The sequence below is a fragment of the Moschus berezovskii genome, chromosome 15 (genome assembly GCF_049115385.1).
Source record: "Moschus berezovskii isolate FMDL1 chromosome 15, NW_MosBer_1.0, whole genome shotgun sequence".
NCBI lineage: Eukaryota > Metazoa > Chordata > Mammalia > Artiodactyla > Moschidae > Moschus > Moschus berezovskii.
This window is the reverse complement of record NC_142474.1, coordinates 56536942-56557783: the sequence shown is the minus strand read 5'-3', so window position 1 is coordinate 56557783 and position 20842 is coordinate 56536942. Positions and strand designations below refer to the sequence as shown.

Here is a 20842-nt window from a genome sequence, read left to right as displayed (position 1 = left end):
TTCCAAGAGTCACATAGAAAAAAAACTCCAGTGGAAAGCGAAGGAGGACTATCCTTACTGCAAGTATTTGTTTTATTTAGTTTATTAGCAAATATTTTTCAGAAGTTCTCCAGCTTTCTTCCCCTCCTGCGCCTTTGGCTGACTTGGGTCAATGCCCTGCGTTGGATTATCCCTTGTTGATTTGGCAACATCATCTCCCCTGCTAAGTTCTCATTTGCTTTGAAGTGGAGAAGCCAGGAGCTACATTTGCCAGAATCGCCTTTATCATATGGTTCCATACTAGAGCGTGTATACAGGAGGAACCCTTGAGCCAGAATGATGGAAAGATCATTATTCTCCAGTCTGTTTCAGCCAGAATTGTGAGCAGATGTGATACTCAGAGAAACTTCAAGGTGAGTTTTGAGAGCCATCTGCTTGAATGCTTCAGGTTGAGAAGATGAGCAGTGACTTATCTGACCATTGCTCTCTTAGGCCTTTTATTTTGCTTCTTCTGAGTAATCCACCAGTTTCCTATATTAGAACCCTTTTTACCTAGCCTGCAAAACGTAGCTTCTAGTTTCCTGACTGATAGATGAACCTTCCTAAACATATCACTGAAGCAGGGAAGATGAATTACAACACTGATCTAAATGAGTCAGGGTTTACCCCCAGAGATATGTGGGAGGAGAAAGGACATTTAAAAAATATTTATATGTTTGGCTGCATTGATTCTTTGTTGCGGCACTAGAGATCTTTGGTCTTTGTTGTGGCCTGTGGGATCTTTAGTTGCAGCAGGTGAACTCTTAGTTGTGGCAGGCGGGATCTAGTTCCCTGACCAGGGATCGAACCCAGGCCCCCTGCATTGGGAGTGCAGAGTCAGCCACTGGAAAGTCCTGAGGATGGACATTTTAATAAAATTCAAGTGTACATATATTCCCTCCCTCTAGAGCCGCTCTCCCTCCCTCTCATCCCACCCCTCTCGGTCATCACAGAGCTCCAAGTTGAGCAACGTGTATTATACAGCTGCTTCCTACTAGGTATTTATCTATTTTACACACGGTAGTGGATATATGTTAATGCTACTCTCTCAGTTAGTCCCACCCTCTCCTTCCCCTCCTGTGTCCACAACTTTGTTCTCTTTGTCTGCACCTCTATTCTTGCCCTGCAAATAGATTCATCAATACCACTTTTCTAGATTTCATACATATGCGTTAGTATATATTTGTTTTTCTCTTTCTGACTTACTTCACTCTGTATGACAGCCTCTAGATTCATCTACATCACTTGAACTGACTCAATTTTGTTCCTTTTATGACTGAGTTATTCCATTGTATATATATACCACATCTTCTTTATCTATTCATCTATCGATGGACGTCTAGGTTGCTTCCACATCCTGGCTATTGTAAATAGTGCTGCAATGAAGATTGGAGTCCCTGTATCTTTTATAATTATGGTTTTCTTAGGGTATATGCCCAGTAGTGGGATTGCTGTGTCATATGGTAGTTCTATGTTTAGTTTCGTAAGGAACCTCCACACTGTTCTGCACAGTGGCTGTACCAATTTACATTCCCACCAACAGTGCAAGAGGGCTCCCTTTTCTCCACACCCTCTCCGGCATTTATTGTTTGTAGATTTTATTTTTGATAATGGCCATTCTGGCGAGTAGTTCCTAAATACTAGTAATATAATCATGAGAACTTACCGATTTTGATGACAGTGTTGTGATCATGCAGGATAAAATCCTTTTCTGTTGGAAATAATGTTTGAAAATGAAGAACATGATACTGGCAACTGCTCTTAACTGGTTCAAGGGGGACTGTACTTTATCTGCAACTTTTCTTAAGTTTGAAATTGTTTCTAAAATAAATACTTCTAACAACAAAACAAAGTAAAACCCATGAGATACCATTCTAATAGCTAAAATATATTTTTAAAAATGAGGGTGGAAAATGTTGAGAGGAGGATATGAAGCAACTGGTGGGATGTAAAAGTATAATATCACCTTGGAAAAGGGTTGGGAATTTCTTGTGATGTTATCCCTTCCTTTGACCCAGCAATTCCACTCCTAGTTATTTACCCAAGAGAAACGAAGTTGTATATCCACTCAAACATACAAACATGAACACTTGCAGCAGCTCTCTCCCTATTAGCCCAAATCTGGAGACAAAATATCTATCAGTAGGAAAGTAGGTTAAAAATTGTGATATAATCATACAGTGTAATAGTAGTCAGTAATCAAAAGGAATGTACTACTTATACATGCCTGAATGTCACAGGCATGCTGAGTGAACAAAGCTGGAATACATACTATTTGATTCTATTCAATATCTTGCCTGGAGAATCCCATGGATGGAGGAGCCAGGAGGGCTACACTCTGTAGGGTCGCAGAGTCGGACATGACTGAAGCAACTTAGCATGCACACATATTAGGTTTTAGAAAAGACAAAGTTAATCTATGGTGGAAAAAAATCAGAAAAATTATGTGGAAGGGTAAAGGACCTAAAATATCCAAAACAGTCTTGGAAAAGAACAACATAGATGGTTCCTCAACTGCTCAGTGATCATGGGCTATCCTTTTACAGTTAAAAGTCGGGTATTTTAGAAGTCCTACTTGGCAACTTAATGAGTATGAACAAAGCTTGTTGTCTGGTGTGCTTGCTTCACTGTAGGGTAATTGGCAGGCACATAGCTGTTTTATTGGTTGACCTTCAAATGCAAATGTATGTGCACTTAATCTCCAGGAAGTTAGAGGCAGGGATGGAGAACTGGTGAGACAGGTTTGTGGTTGGTGGTCTAGGCTTGGGAGAGGACAATGGGGTAGGGGCCCTAGGACTACACCATTCACTATCCAAACTTTCATGCAAAGAAATCTTAGGGACATTTCTTCACTGCCTTCCTCTACTGTGTCTGTGTCCATGTCCAGATTGTAGGGTTAAATTTCCTCAAAAGTACACCTCCCACTCCTTTTCTGGGTTGGTGAGGCGCAGCCAACTTCATGGAGTATGGAAGAGACTTTTTATAGCCACTTTCAACTAATCCCTCTTTATATTAAAAAAAAAATATTTATTTGGTTGTGCAATTCGAGATCGTTTTTTAAGTTGTGGCATTCAAATTCTTAGTTGTGGCATGTGGAGTCTAGTTCACTGATCAGGGATTGAACCTGGGCCCCCTGCTTTGGGAGTGCAGAGTCTTAGCCACTGGGCCTCCTGGAAAGTCTTGGTCCCTCTATTTCTAGTTTCATTTTATGCCTCCCTCCTGTCTCGTTTAGTGCCTCTAATTTCCAGGGCTTCCTGTGTTTCTTTGAGGTGAATAGCTTGCTTTTTATTGGAGAAGGGCACGGCAACCCACTCTAGTACTCTTGCCTGGAAAATCCCGTGGACAGAGGAGCCTGGCGGGCTATAGTCCATGGGGTCGCAAAGAATCAGACCCGACAGAAGTAACTTAGCATATGTGCATATTGATATCCTATTACCAACAAGTCTGGCTGATTTTTAGTTTCTCCTGTCTACTAAGTAAGTTATCTCTACCATTTGTTTTCCTGGGTCTTGCTGATGAGCCTTTGGAACCCCAACACACTTCCACTTGGTCTATAAAGGTTATAATAGAATAGTCAAATTATACCAGGTGATGGAAGGCAGACAGAGAAGGATATCTTAGGTAAGACAGTGACGTGTCGAAAGTGGCATTTTTGGATAATTAATCTCTTAGTGTTATGCAGGATAGATCAGAAGCTAGGGAGACTGACTAGCATTTGAATTCATTCATAGAGCTATGTGATGCTTAAAATCTGGCCTAGAGTGGTAGTAAATATAAGAAGTAATGAATCTAAAGCACTTTATGCAAATAAAATTCCATTTGCATAAAGATGTTCACTGCAGAATAATTTATAATAGTAAAAACTTGCAGTGATCTAAATATCCAACAGGAGCAGAATGATTTAAATTAATTTTGGTTATAGCTCACTTAATGAAATATTATATAACTAAATAAACTTATGAAGTCTATTACTCAAAATGGAAAAGTGAATATGATATAATATTGTTAAGAAGCCAGGATATGAAATAATATGCATCACTGACTCGATGGACATGAGTTTGAGTGAACTCCGGGAGTTGGTGATGGACAGGGAGGCCTGGCGTGCTGTGATTCACGGGGTCGCAAAGAGTCGGACACGATTGACTGAACTGAACTGATTGCAAAGTCTATAAATATGCACATAAAATATGTATATAAATGTTATCAAATGATAACAGTGATTATCTGATAGAATTCGAATTGTACCTGATTTTATTTTGTTCTATTTCTAAATTTCTATAATACGGTTGTATTCATCTGAAAGCTTCTGTAATCCTTACTTCCTATTTAGACTAATGCTTTCTTTGATTTAAATAATTTTTTTAGTTTTGACTGTGCTGGGTCTTTTCTGCAGTGTACTGGCTCTTTGTTGCTGTGTGTGGGCTTTCTCTAGTTGTGGTTCTTGGGTTTCTCATTGCAGTGGCTTCTCTTGTTGCAGAGCATGGGCTCTAAAATGCGAGGGTTTCAGTAGTTGCAGCTTGTGGGCTCAGTAGTTGCGGATCCTGGGCTCTATAGAACACAGGCTCAATAGCCGTAGGGCCTGGGCTTATTTCTCCATGGCATGTGGGATCCTCCCAGAACAGAGATTAAATCTGTGTGTCCTGCATTGGCAGGCAGATTCTTAACCACTGGACCATCAGGGAAGTCCCCAAATAATTATTTTCATACACTCATTGCTGTCCTGGTGTTTCTTGGGTCTTGAAATGTGCCTTCAGTGAGTACTGTTGTTGTTGTTCAGTTGCTAAGTCATGTCCAACTCTTTGTGACTCCATGGACTGCAGCACCCCAGGCTTCCCTGTCCTTTGCTATATCCTGGAGTTTACTCAAACTCATGTCCATTGAGTCGGTGATGCCATCCAACCATCTCATCCTCTGTCATCCCCTTCTTCTCTTGCCCTCAATCTTTCCCAGCATTAAATCTTTTCCACCTAGTTCCCTTTGAGAAACTTATCATTTAACCACCAAAATCAAGTTTGGCTCTTGATTAAAAAAATAAAAACAAGCAGCAACAACAAAAAACTTTTTCCAGGCCCCTCAACAAAGGTTTATGGAAAATCCCCATTCTGGATTTAGAAGGATTCTAGAATAGCTAGGTCCTTGTAGACCACCAAGTGCCCATCATTTATACTCACTTTCTCTTCCCTTTTGGCTGTGATTGGAATTAATGTTGAACTCAGCAAGCCCTGACCAGTGTCTGACTGATGTGTCCTTCAGTTATGCTTTCTGTCCCCCAAGACTGTTCTCTCTCTACCTTGAGGCAGTACTAATTTAGTTGGTAAGATCATGGACTTTGAAACAATGCCAACCTGGGTTCAAGATCCTCTGCTTAGTGCCATGTGGCTGGGCAAGTCACTTGATCATGCCGTGTCTCTTTGCCCAGGGGGTGATATTATTCACCTCATGGGATTGGAGGGTGATTGTAACAAGGTCAAGGAAGAGTATTGATAGAGCTGTCACTGTGCCGAGGGGGAAGGGGACTGACCCCCAAGTGGATCCTCTATCCCTCATTCTGGGGAGGTCAGGGCAGGGCTGTGCTCAAGGACACTAAGGCTTGTGACTTAGCAGGCTCTGAAATATTGTCTGCATTAATGACTCTCCTGGGACAGTTTGGAAGTCACCATCGTCAGTGCCCAGATATTCTTATGCAGCTATGGAATTTATTGAGGACGACACTTTTTAGAGGAGGTTGGGACAGTGGCGCTCTTTGTATTTAATGCCAGCAACGATGAACAGGTAAGTGAGTCATCCAGAAATAACAGCTCCCCGAACTCACCTCCCCTGGATACTCCCTTTTGTGGTATTTACGGTTTTACCTCCACCTCTTCCTGGTATCATCCTAAACCTCTGTGAGCCCAGCTCCTGGTCAGATCCCGTAGGCGCTCAGGTTGCTCAGAAACACCTACAGGCCTTCATTAGCACAAGGGACGTTACAATCTAAGGCCGTGATCAACAAGTACCAGATAGCAAGGGGAGGGATTCAGATGGAAGAGCTGCTGACTCTCCTTCCACCATCCACCCCATCTGTCTTTACCAGAGTCTGTTACAAAGTTCGGAATTACAGTGTTCACAGCTCTGATTGCCTGCCCCATGCAATTCCCCTGGTATGTGCTATTCTATACATTTCAGCACCTGGACTCTATTATACACCCTGAAGACTGACTCCAGCAGTCTTACATGAGGCCCCAGGTAAATGCTTAGTGAGGCTGATGTAGCCACAACCTCCAAGACCTGGGCCCACTCTGGTCCAGTGGGAGGGACCTCCTGAAGGGTGCCCTTGGATACTCATATACACCCAAGAGAGAAGCTCTGTTCTCCATCAAGAAAACTCAGATGGGCAACTCTGGGTCTATCCTGTCTAATAGGAGGGATCTCTTGGACGAGATTCATCAGCCCCGTGTCCTTAAATTGGTTAGCTGTCCTAGCACATGAATCCAGGTCTCGGAAATGCCTGTTCTGACATGCTGTGCATGCCTAGTGTTTATTTCACGATTGCACTCTGCTTCATGAAAATATTTGAAATATTCTGGCTTTGATCCCTTGCCCCTCCTCCTATTTATGGCCTTAGATTTGTCTCTCTCATCCCACGCTTGATGCCCTCCTTTTAGCATGAACTTCCGATTTCTCTTCGCAGCAGTAACTTGCATTTACCCCTAAGATTGCCTCTGCTTCCACCTCTCTGAGTCAGTACTTCTGTCTGGTCCAATCCAGCCCCCGTAACGCCTGACATGATCCCTTATTCCCTCAGCTCTGTTAACAGGAACTACATCTAAGAAGATAACATATCTGTCTACCTTCTACATTAAGGATTATAAGCAATTTTCACCTCTTACACCACAAAGTCCTAGTTTGGTAGCTCTAGGAGAGCTATCAGGAGAAAGGTCTTTAATAAGGAGTAGAGCGAGAAGGTATCTAGGTATGAGCACTTTAAGACTGACAGGATAGCAAAAAGAGGTGTGGAGTGCTGATCAAACCAGAACCTGTAAATCTTTCATTCATTAACTGTATGCCTTGTGAACTCTGGTCTCTGCATTTTGTTACCTATTTTTCCTCTCTATCTGTCCCTGAGTCTAACCTGTTTCCTCTTGGCAGATCATGAACTTGCTGGTTATTCTTCTTGTCTTACCACTTCCTCTTGGCATTGCAACAATGGCCCATATCCTCACCCACGGCTTGTCCCCCACCCTACCTAACCAGTATGGACGATCTGGTCTTCCCCACTAACCTTTCTTTTGTCTCAAGGTCTAGCTCTCATTGAACACCTCACCAACACTGGCCAGCAGTGATGCCCCCAAACACCCTAGCTCTGTCCTTTGGGCAACTTATTCCTTTGAATGAGGATAATACCCACTATGGGGGGCTTAGAGCAAAGGTGGTTGAGTGATAGGGGAGGGAATGAGGCAAAGAGTTAGTCGGAAGTGAAAAAGAGTGAAGCTGTAAGGGAAGAACCAAGGGAGAGGAAGAATTGTAAAGCCATTCTAGTGATAATTTGAGGGGAAAACACTTGGAAGAAGTATGAGTGGTGAATGGAATTCCATGAGAACAGAATTAAGTGTGTGGAGGTGACACCTGAATTAGGAAAAGAAAATAGGTGAATTGGAAACGGTAACCCACTCCAGTATTCTTGCCTGGAGAATCCCATGGACGGAGAAGCCTGGTAGGCTACAGTCCATGGGGTCGCAAAGAGTCGGACACGACTGAGCGACTGCACTGAACTGAACTGATAGGGACTTCACTGGTGATCCAGTGCTTAAGAATCCACCTTGGAATGCAGGGGACACTGGTTCAATCCCTGGTTGGGGAACCAAGATTCCACATGCTGTGGAGAAACTAAGCCCACACGTGACGACTACTTAGTCCATGTGCTCTGGAGGCTGTGCCACAACTAGAGAGTCCGTGCACTGCAACGCAAGACCCTGCATAATGCAACTGAAATTCCACATGTTGCAACTAAGACCTGACACAGCCAAAATAAAATAAGTAAATTAGAAAAAAATAGTTATATTAGTCAGAAGGGAGGTATAAGGCTGGAGTGAAGGTTGGGGAGATGGGATGCAGGGTCATTCAACAGTGAAATCGTAAGGTGGACAACTGAAACAGCAAAGATCTGCCATTAAAAGGCACTGTCATTGTTCTGATCTTCAGTAAAGGTATATTCTAAAAGATAATTTAAATACATACACAAATAATTATACAATAGGGTGGACTATTAGCCACAATAAGAAAAGTATAATTAAAGCGTGATGGGGATACAAAAAAGGGATGCCATGACAGTCAACACTCAGTGCTGTGTCTTGTGTGCAGCTCATGCTCAACAAAATGACGTCAGGAGAGAAGTTTACATCAGAAAGGGTATTGTTGCAAGTATCTGATTTTTAAATATCATAGGTGGTGTTTAATTTGCTACTAGTGATTCTCAGTATTGAATCACACTAGGATCACCTGGAAAGCTTTTAGAATGACTGATGTCCAGATTCTGCCTTAGTTATTCTGGGATAAGGCCTGGGCATCAGTGTTTTTCAAAAGCCCCTAGATGATTCTACTGAGCAGCCAGGGTTGAGCAACCTTTGGTCTAAAAGCATGTTTTTCTTTTTGAAGGGCTAAGGGGCTTGGAATCAAAGGAAGAAATACAAATTTGGGAAATAGGAAGGACAGATGACAGATGTAGCACTCAGTTCAGTTCAGTCGCTCAGTCATGTCCGACTCTCCGCGACCCCATGAATCACAGCACGCCAGGCCTCCCTGTCCATCACCAACTCCTGGAGTTCACTCAAACTCATGTCCATCGAGTCAATGATGCCATCCATCCATCTCATTCTCTGTTGTCCCCTTCTTCTCCTGCTCCCAATCCCTCCCAATATCAGAGTCTTTTCCATTGAGTCAACTCATCGCATGAGGTGGCCAAAGTGTTGGAGTTTCAGCTTTAGCATAAGTCCTTCCAATGAACACCCAGGACTGATCTCCCTTAGAATGGACTGGTTGGATCTCCTTGCAGTCCAAGGGACTCTCAAGAGTCTTCTCCAACACCACAGTTCAAAAGTATCAATTCTTCAGCGCTCAGCTTTCTTCACAGTCCAACTCTCACATCCATACATGACCACGGGAAAAACCATAGCCTTGACTAGGCAGACCTTTGTTGGCAAAGTAATGTCTCTGCTTTTTAATAGGCTGTCTAGGTTGGTCATAACTTTCCTTCCAAGGAGTAAGCGTCTTTTAATTTCCTGGCTGCAATCAGCATCTGCAGTGATTTTGGAGCCCCAAAAAATAAAGTCTGACACTGTTTCCCCACCTATTTCCCATGAAGTGATGGGACCAGATGCCATGATCTTTGTTTTCTGAATGTTGAGCTTCAAGCCAACCTTTTCACTCTCCTCTTTCCCATTAATAAAACTTGGATAATTTCCTTTCTTCAATACAATAAAAAATCATATCTAAATTCAGAGTAATATTTGTCTCTAGCTCTCTTAGGAATTTTACTAAAACTATTCATCAATCAAAAGAAAATAATTTTTAAATTAAAAAAAGTGTAATTGACATATATTAGTTTTGGGGTACCATGTTATTTTTTATTACAAAATCTATAATAATGAGTCTACTTATAATAATAAATTTATGCATCTTTACATATAACTTCATTTCTCTCAAAATCTGTACCAGTGTAGTATTATCTTTATTTTGCAATGACTGCCTTACAGTAACACCTCCTTCAGTAATGAAGCCACTTTCTATTTCTCTTTTTTCAGCCTTGTGTATTTTTCTAGATCATTGTTGGCATGCAAACAGCTGGGATATTCTACGATGAATCAATAGTATTGGTTTTAATATAAAGAGTAAAACATTGGCTCTATTTTCAACTAATTGCTTAATTGGCAAGATATTGGAACAAATAAAATACATTGAGGATGGTAAGTATTTGAGGAGAGTATGAGGAACTGGTGTTTGTTACTGGCTATTTCTAAGCATATTAAAAAGACATAAAGAACAGTGACAAAATACAGTAAACTGTTCAGCTCCTAGCATCACAACTGCTAAACACGCTTGCTGAAAGAATGAGTGAGTGAATGAATGTAGTTTTGAGTATTTTCAGAAATGACTATAATGATACATAAAATTATTTAGTACTACCATATGCCAGGCTTGTTTTTAGCCCTAACATGTTTTTTTATGCCTTTTTAGTGTGATGCTGGGAAAGGTTGGGGGCGGGAGGAGAAGGGGACGACAGAGAATGAGATGGCTGGATGGCATCACTGACTCTGTGGACATGAGTTTGAGTGTACTCCGGGGGTTGGTGATGGACAGGGAGGCCTGGCGTGCTGTGATTCATGGGGTCGCGGAGAGTCGGACACGACTGAGCGACTGAACTGAACTGAACTGAATCATTCTATTAGGCTGGTATGATCATTATCCCTTATTTTACAAATGAAGAAACTGAAGTTCAGAAAGATAAGTAATTATAGTGGAGAAATCCTGTCCTCTCATCCCCTAGTAGCACCGTGGCAAGTTGCTTAGTTACCTAATTTCATAATGCAGTTGGCCAACCATACTAAGCCAGGCCCAAATCCATCGATTTGTCTTCTCTGTGGTGCCACCTGCTGGAGATGGGACATGCACTTGTTACCTTTCCCTAGCATTATTTCTTCCAGCTTGTTCCTGAGTCTGTTGGCAACCACTTGCCAGAGTACCTCCTCAGCTTTAACAACGGACAGGAATAAGTGGGGACAGGGCTGTTCATTTCAAATGTAACGTGAAGACTCCGGCCCAGGGCATGATTCCAGTCCCCTGGATTCAAACTTTGCTCTCATCTCTGCTTTCTTACCCCAGAAGCCACAGCCACATCCTGTGCATCCTCTGTCCAGACATCTTGCAGTGTATTGACTCTGGGGTTTGCCATTAGTTCTAAGGTACACTGTTTGAAAAAAGGCATGGCTAAGCCACTCCAGTACTCTTGCCTAGAAAATCCCATGGATGGAGGAGCCTGGTAGGCTGCAGTCCGTGGGATCGCTAAGGGTCGGACACGACTGAGCGACTTCACTTTCACTTTTGACTTTCACACATTGGAGAAGGAAATGGCAACCCGCTCCAGTGTTCTTGCCTGGAGAATCCCAGGGACGGGGGAGCCTGGTGGGCTTCCGTCTAAGGGGTCACACAGAGTTGGACACGACTGAAGTGACTCAGCAGCAGCAGCAGTAAGAAAAAGAAACACAGCCAGTTATAATTGCAGGATGTCATCAACTGAAGATGCATCCCTGTTTCAGAGAAGTTAAAATATATAAAAAAAAGAATCTTAGAGGTGATGAAATATAGCATATAATTGTGCTTGAAAGATTTTTCTAACACTCAGGGGCTGTTCATAGCTGGCTTTTCTCATGACCATTGCTTTTGCCAATTTGCAATGCTTTGTCTCTCCTTATGAACTGTAGTGACTGTGGTCACAAATAATGTCCTCCCCAACAGCCAAACATGGAAATGTGTATATTTTGGGTATGGTGGTTAGCACAGGACAAGAGAATCGTAGAGGGTACTACGGAATGGATGCAGTTAGAGGACTATGGAATATTCCAGGTGATAGGAGGTTTAGGGTGTGCCTAGAAGTGTTTTTTTTTTTTTTTAACTTTATGATATAGAAATAGTTCCATCCCCCTACAAGAAAAGCTCCTTCCTGCCCCTTTGTAGTCAATTGCCAGCAAGTCCTGCTCCTAGCTGGAGAAGGAAATGGCAACCCACTACAGTACTCTTGCCTGGAAAATCCCATGGATGGAGGAGCGTGGTAAGCTACAGTCCATGGGGTCACAAAGAGTCAAACATGACTGAATGACTTCACTTTCATTTTCCTGCTCCTGGTAATCACTAATGTGCTATTGATCACTGTAGTTTTCATTTTTAAAGAAATCATATACATGGAATCATGAAGTATAAGGTATTTTATGTCTGGAATATATCACTTAGCATAATGTTTTGAGACTTTTTCATGTTGTTGCATGTCTCAGCTGTTCATTCTTTTTTTATTGAGGAATGATTATTCCTTTGAAAAGATTATACTACCATTTGTTTCTATCCGTTTATTAGTTGATATACTTTTGGGTTGTTTCCTCACACCAGTGGGGAACCATTCATTCTTTCACCATTCAGTATGATACTAGCTGTAGGTTTTCTGTAAATACTCTTTCCTAGTTTTCCATCTTGCTGTAGGTGCTGGATTTTGTCAACTGCCTTTCTCTCTGTCAATTAATGTAGACACATGCTTTTTCTTTTTTCTCCTATTAATACACTGGATTACCTTGACTTTTTTTGGATGTTGATGCACCCTTGCATTCCACTTTATTCTTTTTGTACGTTGTTGGATTCAAGAACTTTAATATTTTTTGTATTGTAGTTTGCTGAATTATCCTCTCAATTTCTTTTGTATGAAAAAAATCTTTAGTTCACCTTCATTTTTAATAGATCAATTTGTTGCGTATAGAATTCTAGATTGACAGATTTTTCTTTCAGTACTTAAAAATGTCACTCCTTTGTCTCCAGGCTTATATAATTTCTGATAGGAAGTTTATAGTCAATCTTTTCTTTGTTCCTTTTTCTTCCATTTCTCTCTCCAGTATGCCTGTTTTCCCCTACATTTTTGAGCCTCTGGGGCATATTTACAGTAGTTGATTTAGAAGCTTTCCTATTTCATCATCTCTGTCGTTTCTAAGTATATTTTTGTTGATGGACTGTCCTCTTGGTTATGAATTATATTTTCTGTATGCCAGTAGTTTTGTTTGAATTTCAGGACACTGGATTTTTATATTATTGGGTGCTAGATATTATTGTATCCCTTGAAAAATATTGACCTTTGACCTGGCACACAGTTAAGTAAGTTGGAATCAGATTGACCCTTTTGAGGATGGCTTTTCTGCTTTTTTTAAGGTACGTCAGAGCAGCCTTCAGTCTAAAATCAATTAGATCACTACGGTGTGGGTGATTCCCTTCTGAAGTCTCTATTCTATGCTTCGTATAGGCCTATCCCTGTTTGAGTTCTGTGTACTGTGTTCTCTCTGCTTCAGGGTGATTCTTTACTCAGTCTTGGGAGTTTCATCTCAATGAAGCTTAGGATTCAGTGAATGATCTGAAGGGACTCCTCTGCAGATCTCTTGAGATTTCTCCATCAGTGCCTCTCTCGTCCCCAGGATTCTGTCCCACAAATGTAGCTTCATTAGCGTCCCAGAACTCCTTTCCTCCTCAGTGAGACATCTGGGTTCTGCCTGTGTCTTGTATCCAGGAAACTACCTCCAGGTAGCAGTCCAGAGTAAGCACTCACCTCATGGGTTTCCCTGGTCATAGTGTCACAGGTCTGTGCTGCCTGCTGTCCAATATCTGAAAAATAGTTGTTTCATGTATTTTCCCTATTTTTATAACCGTTTATGATGGGACAGCGGGCTTCCCTGGTGGTTCAGTGGTAAAAATCCACCTGCCAATGGAAGAGACGTGAGTTCAATCCCTGAGTTGGAAAGATGCCCTGAAGAAGGAAATGACTATCCATTCCAGTATTCTTGCCTGGGAAATTCCATGAACAGAGGAGCTTGGTGGGCTACAGTCCACGGGTTCGCAGAGTCAGACACGACTGAGTGACTAAACAAAAATAGCATGGGACAGCAGTTCCTTAGCTGTTAGTCCTTTAGGTTAGAAGTAACAGTTCAGAAGCCAACGCAATATTGTAAAACAATTATCCTCTGGTTTAAAAAAAAAGGTGGAAAAAAAGAATTAACAATTCACTACACCTTTTCACTATTTTTTGTGGCTATTATTGGAAATATTTACTGCCATGTGATCTTTAAAATAATTTTCTCCTCTGACAAAACCCCAGTCCATAAAAAATATAAGTGGAACACAGAATTTATATATTACATTTTAGAAAGCTGACATTTACATTGAAGGTACAAAAGCAATAGTAAGTTCACTGATGCATTAGCATGAATCTAAACTGTGGCTCTAAACTGTACCACTAGTCAGATTCTTCATATTCATGCCCTCACACACACGAAAGCCAGCTTCACTTAAAAAGTTCTTAATAAAGCAGTAAAAATGATTAATTTTATCAACTCTTGCCACATGGCTAGGCATCTTTTTAATATTCTGTGTGATGAAACCGGAAGTACACATGAAGCACTTCTGTTGCATACTGAATTTTAATGGTTGGCTTTAGGAAAAGCATGTGTGTTGTCTGAATTGCAAGCTGAGCCAGCTCTTCTTTCTTTCTGTGTGTGGGCTACTACTTTTACTTAAAAGAATAAGCAAAAGAAAAAATATGGTATTCAGACTTGGTTATTGGGAGGCATCTTCTTGTAAACAAAGTGAGCTTGTCACTTAAAGGAAACAACTGACAATATCTGTTGCTAGTGATTAAACAGGAGATTTCAGTAAAAACTAGCATTTTACAATTAGCAAATTGTATCTGCCACCATGAGCTTAGTCTCTTCCCTCTAATTAAAAGGCTTTAAAAATTTTTTATTAAAGTATAGTTGATTTACAATGTTGTGTTAGTTTCTGTTGTACATCAAAATGACTCAGTTATACATATATATATATATATATTCTTTTTCATATTCTTTCCCATTGTGGTTTATCACAGGATGCTGAATATAGCTCCCTATGCTGTATAGTAGGACCTGTTTTTTTCAAATGCATCCAATATATAATAGTTTGCATCTACTAATCCCAAGCTTCCAATCCTTCCCACCTCCACCTGCCATCAACCTTGGCCAACCACAAGTCTGTTCTCTATGTGAGTCTGCTTCTGTTTTATGAATGTATTCATTTGTGTTGCATTTTAGATTCCACATATAAGTGATATCATATTGTATTTGTCATTACCTTTCTAACTCACTTCACTTAGTATGATAATCTCTAGGTCTATCTGCGGGGCTGCAAATGGCATTATTTCATTCTTTTTATTTTAATTTTTTTTGGTGCCGTAACTTGGATGCGAATATTTCATTCTTTTTAATAGCTGAGTAGTATTCCATTATATATCTACGTATGTCACATCTACTTTATCCATTTTTCTGTCAGTGGACATTTAGATTGTTTCCATGTCTTGGCTATTGTGAATAGTGCTGCTGTGAACATACAGGTGCATGTATCTTTTCAAATTATAATTTTGTCTGGGTATATGCCCAGGAGTGGGATTGCTGAATCATATATCAACTCTATTTTTAGTTTTCAGAGGAACCTCATACTGTTCCCTAGTGCTGTACAAATTTACATTCCCATCACCAACAAAAGGCTTTTATGAAGAGATGGAGGGGCAATATTAATAAATGTGATTTTTAAAATATGTAATATAGTGTGTTGGGCTTCCTAGGTGGCTCAATGATAAAGAACCCACCTGCCAATGTAAGAGACAGGGGTTTGATCCCTAGATTGGAAAGATCCTAGAGAAGGATATGGCAACCCACTTCAATACTCTTGCCTGGGAAATCCCATGGACAGAAGGAGCCTAGCAGGCTACAGTCCATGGTATCACAAGAGTTGGACACAACTTAGTAACTAAACAACAACAAAAATATAGTGCATTAGCCTTTGGAAGACCTGCATAAATCAGCGAACTAATATTTTCCAAATGACCAGTGCATGATGTTAGAAAATCATACATAAGTAAATGATACATTTAAAGTTCAAGATACACCTGAAACTAACTCAACATTGTAAATCTACTTTACTCCAATAAAAATTAAAAAATAATAACAAAGTTCAAGAAAGACTGATGGACATTTTAATGTAACAGAGTAAGAAAAGTTTATTCATATGGTTTTAGATTCCACACTGCAACTAATTTTTAGAAAACTACCATTTGTCATGTTGGGTATAGTATCAAAGAAGAATGTCTACACTAGTCTGATTAAGATACTGCCCTTTCTCAACTGCATAGCTGTGTAAAGCAAGATTTTCTTTTTAGTTCCCTGACTGAACTCATGTCCCCTGCAGTGAAGTGAGGAGTCCTAATCAGTGGACCACCAGGGAAGTCCCTTTATCACATACTGTAAACAAAATAACATATTACAACAGACTGAATGTTAGAAGTGAATGTGAGAACCTGGATCTCTTTTTGTTTATGCTAGATACTAAATAGATGTGAAATAATGTAAATGAATACTGGGCTTCCCAGGTGGCTCAGTGGTAAAGAATCTACTGCAAAGCAGGAGATGTGAGTCAGATCCCCAGATCAGGAAGATACCCTGGACCAGGAAATGTCAACCCACTCCAGTATTCTTGCCCGGAAAATTCCATGAACAGAGAAGCCTGGTGGGTTACAGTCCATTGGGTCACAAAGAGTCAGGCACAACTGAGCGACTGAGGACACACAGCCAGTGAATACCACTCTTTCCCCTGAATTTTTTGAAACCATTATTTTTCCACAAAAATATATCTGTTTTAAGATACAGTGTGTTTGTTGTTATTTTAAAATGAATAAATAATTTAAGATTTTTATTTTAATTTTTAGTATGATAAATATTGATAGATATGATTCACCTCAACAAAGCCTTCCTGAAATCTCTAAGAATTATTGCAAATAGAAAGAGTTTCTGAGCCCAGAAAGTTTGAATTACTGTTCTGTAAAGAACTCCGGGAGTTGGTGATGGACAGGGAGGCCTGGCGTGCTGTGATTCATGGGGTCGCGGAGAGTCGGACACGACTGAGCGACTGAACTGAACTGAAAGACTATGTAGATCATTGCAGTGAAAACATCTGAACCTGGTGTCTTTTAAAATCAGACCACCAGGACCACAACCTTGTCTAACTCAATGAAACTATGAGCCATGCCATCTAGGGCCACCCAAGATGGACAGGTCATGGTGGAGAGTTCTGACAAAATGTGGTCCACTGGAGAAGGGAATGGCAAACCACTTCAGTATTCTTGCCTTGAGAACCCCATGAACAGTATGGAAAGGCAGAAAGATAGGACATTGAATGATGAACTCCCCAGGTTGGGGTGCCCAATATGCTACTGGAGATCAGTGGAGAAATAACTCCAGAAAGATTGAAGAGACAGAGCCAAAGCAAGAGTCACATCCAGTTGTGGATGTGACTGGTGATGGAAGTAAAGTTTGATACTGTAAAGAGCAATATTGCATAGGAACCTGGAATGTTAGGTCCATGAATCAAGGCAAATTGGAAGTGGTCAAACAGGGGACATTAAGAGTGAACATCGACATTTTAGGAATAAGTGAACTAAAATGGACTGGAATGGGTGAATTTAGCTCAGATGACCATTATATCTACTACTGTGGGCAAGAATCCCTTAAAAGAAATGGAGTAGCCATCATGGTCAACAAAAGAGTCCAAAATGTAGTACTTGGATGCAGTCTCAAAAATGATGGAATGATCTGTTTGTTTCCAAGGCAAACCATTCAATAGTAATCCAAATCTATGCCCTGAACAGTAATGCTGAAGAAGCTGAAGTTGAATGGTTCTATGAAGACTTATAAGACCTTCTAGAACTAACACCCCAAAAAGATGTCCTTTTCATTATAGGGGACTGGAATGCAAAAGTAGGAACTCAAGAAATACCTGGAGTAACAGGCAAATTTGGCTTTGGAGTACAGAATGAAGCAGGACAAAGGTTAATACAATTTTGCCAAGAGAATGCACTGGTCATAGCAAACACCCTCTTCCAACAACCCAAGAGAAGACTCTACAAGTGGACATCACCAGATGGTCAATACAGAAATCAGACTGTATATATTCTCTGCAGCCAAAGATGGAGAAGCTCTATACAGTCAGCAAAAACAAGACTGGGAACTGACTGTGGCTCAGATCATACTGTTCATACTATTCATGGGGTTCTCAAGGCAAGAATACTGAAGTGGTTTGCCATTCCCTTCTCCAGTGGACCACATTTTGTCAGAACTCTCCACCATGACCCGTCCATCTTGGGTGGCCCTAGATGGCATGGCTCATAGTTTCATTGAGTTAGACAAGGCTGTGGTCCATGTGGTCAGATTGGTTAGTTTCCTGTGATTGAGGTTTTCAGTTTGTCTGCCCTCTGATGGAGAAGGATAAGAGGCTTATGGAAGCTTCCTGATGGGAGAGACTGACTGAGGGAGATACTGGGTCTTGTTCTGATGGGCAGAGACATTACTTTGCCAACAAAGGTCTGTCTAGTCAAAGCTATGGTTTTTACAGTAGTCATGTATGGATGTGAGAGTTGGACTATAAAGAAAGCTGAGCACCGAAGAATTGATGTTTTTGAACTGCGGTGTTGGAGAAGACTCTTGAGAGTCCCTTGGACTGCAAGGAGACCCAACCAGTCCATCCTAAAGGAGATCAGTCCTGAATATTCATTGGAAGGACTGATGCTGAAGCTGAAACTCCAATATTTTGGCCACATGATGCGAAGAGCTGACTCACTGGAAAGGACCCTGATGCTGGGAAAGATTGAAGGCAGAAGGAGAAGGGGACGACAGAGGATGAGATAGTCGGCATCACCGACTCAATGGACATGAGTTCTAGTAAACCCCGGGAGTTGGTGATGGACAGGGAGGCCTGGCCTGCAGCAGTCCATGGAGTCCCAAAGAGTTGAAATGACTGAGCGACTGAAGTGAACTGGAGGGACTTCCCTTGTGGTCCAGTGGCTAGGACTTGGTGCTTTCACTGCTGTGTGCCTAGGTTCGATCCCTGGTTGGGGAACTAAGATCTTGCAAGCCATGTGGCACAGCCAAAAAGAAAGAAAGAAATAAAACGGGAGGAGGGCTTTCCTGGTGGTTCAGTGGTAAATAATCCACTGTCTGTGCCGGAGACACAGGTTCAAACCCTGCTCTGGGAAGATTCCACATGCCATGAAACAACTAAGGCCATGCACCCCAACTAGGAACCTGGTCTCTGGAGCCCTGGAATCACAACTGCAGAGCCAGTTTGCCCTAGAGCCCGTGCTCCACAAGAGAAACCATTGCAGTGAGAAGCCTGTGCACCACAACTACAGAGTAGCCCCTGTTGGCCATGACTAGAGAAAATCCCGTGCAGCAATGAAGACCCTGCATAGTCAAAAATAACTAACTAAAATTATTAAAAAATAAAAATAAAATTGGGGATTTATGGTTCACTGGTTAGAATTTGGTCCCTTCAATATTTCTATAGATTATACTCCATTTAAAGTTGCTAAAGATATTGGCTATACTCACTATGCTGTATAATATATCCTTGTAACCATTTTATTTTTTAATCTTCAAAATATATTTATTATTTTCAAATGGAGAATGAGCATCCATAGACAATACAAGCTTCTAAAAATAATTAGGATGAACAGTTTTGCAAAATAATGATCTTTATTATACTGGCACCAATAGTGGAATTTTCCATGGAACAATTGGGTTATTTCTTATCTATACTTTTTTATTGTGTACCTTTGAGTTTATATCTCTTAGTCCCCTTCCCCTATCTTGCTGCTCCCTGCTTCCCTCTCTCCATTGGTTTGTTCTCTGTATCTTTGAGTCTGTTTCTTTTTTGGTACAGCCATTCAATTGTATTTTTTCAGAGTTCACATATAAGTGAAAACATACAATGTTTGTCTTTATCTTATTTCATTAAGCATGATACACTTTAGGTCCATCCATGTTGTTGCAAATGGGACTGAATCCATCTTTATTTCATTCATTTCACATACCCCACTAATAATACAGTATAAAATATTTGAGACAAGGAGACTAGAAGGGATGACTAGAGCAGACAGAAAATGTTAAGAAAAAAGGGGACCTGATATGGTATATGGTCTGTCCCCTTAATTTGATCCCCCCAAAAGTCCAGGAAAACAAGGTATCAGTAGGAATTGTCTGCTGGGGATTGTCTCAACCAGGGCTTCACGGGGCTGATATTTACAAACCTACCAGGTCCAAGCTCTGCTTCTCAACTTTAAGTGTCCAGAAACTCAACTCTGCTTGTGTCACCAGACTAGGATCAGGCTCTGGTCAGCCACAATCACAGCAATGACTGATGTCAAAACTAGCAGGCCAATTTCATAATCTCCTGACAACTGAACCACAGTACCTGTGTCTACCTCTCACAACATTTCTTTGCTTTGCACACATGTGTTTGTGGTTTCCTAGAGACTGTTCTTGGAGATGCATCTGTAAGGAAGTGAGGAAGGCAAGATTTGGCACAGAGAGAAGCTGGACTGCAGAGAAGTTTCAGCTGAGATTCCCCTGTGGTCCTTGGGGAGCTCTGGAGCTAGAATGACTCTTTAGAGTTGCCCCCAAGTTGAGACAGTGGAGCTGGACCTTGGAATCTCCAGGCAGTCATTGGTGGTGGATGCCCCCTGGAGGCGCTCTAACCTTGGCTGAGGCAGGTTCCCTGCAGCCAGAGTCTGTGTCCAGTGAGGGAGGCAGCTGGGTGCCCCCAGTTCAGGGCAGGTGGGGGATGGACACCTTAGCCCTGAACAGTGCCTGGGTAGAATACCATACCAACTCGCTACAAACACACTGGTTCTATAATGCATCCTGAATTCAGAAATATTAAAATGTGAAAAAAGTACCTTAAAATGGTAGGTTCAATAGGTTTCTTTCTTTCTTTTTTTTTTTTGATATGGAGCAGGAAGAACCACGGTAGAGAACTGGAAATCCAGGGGCTTCGGGGACTCATCTCCATTGTCTTGTCACTCAGGATTCTTCTTGCAAATCTGTTTCACTTTTTGCCTCGATATTCCAACTTTCTTTGCTGAATGGTTTAGCAAAGCCCACCTGGGAGGTGAGCCATGGCTGATGCCGTGCTGGCAGATGTTTAAATACTGGCTCTCGGGACAAAAGTGCGCACATATATTCGT

At 41.2% G+C, this 20842-nt stretch overlaps 1 protein-coding gene across 2 annotated transcripts in view; it reads left to right on the top strand.

Moving 5' to 3' along the window:
* Window positions 1–248: 248 nt before the first annotated feature.
* PRPF18 (pre-mRNA processing factor 18) overlaps window positions 249–20842 on the top strand; it is a 103704-nt gene continuing 83110 nt past the window's right edge. For both annotated transcript variants that reach the window (XM_088844118.1, XM_088844117.1), the window contains exon 1: window positions 249–392. The gene's annotated coding sequence lies outside the window, so the exon portion shown is untranslated. The remainder of the gene's footprint in view (window positions 393–20842) is intronic.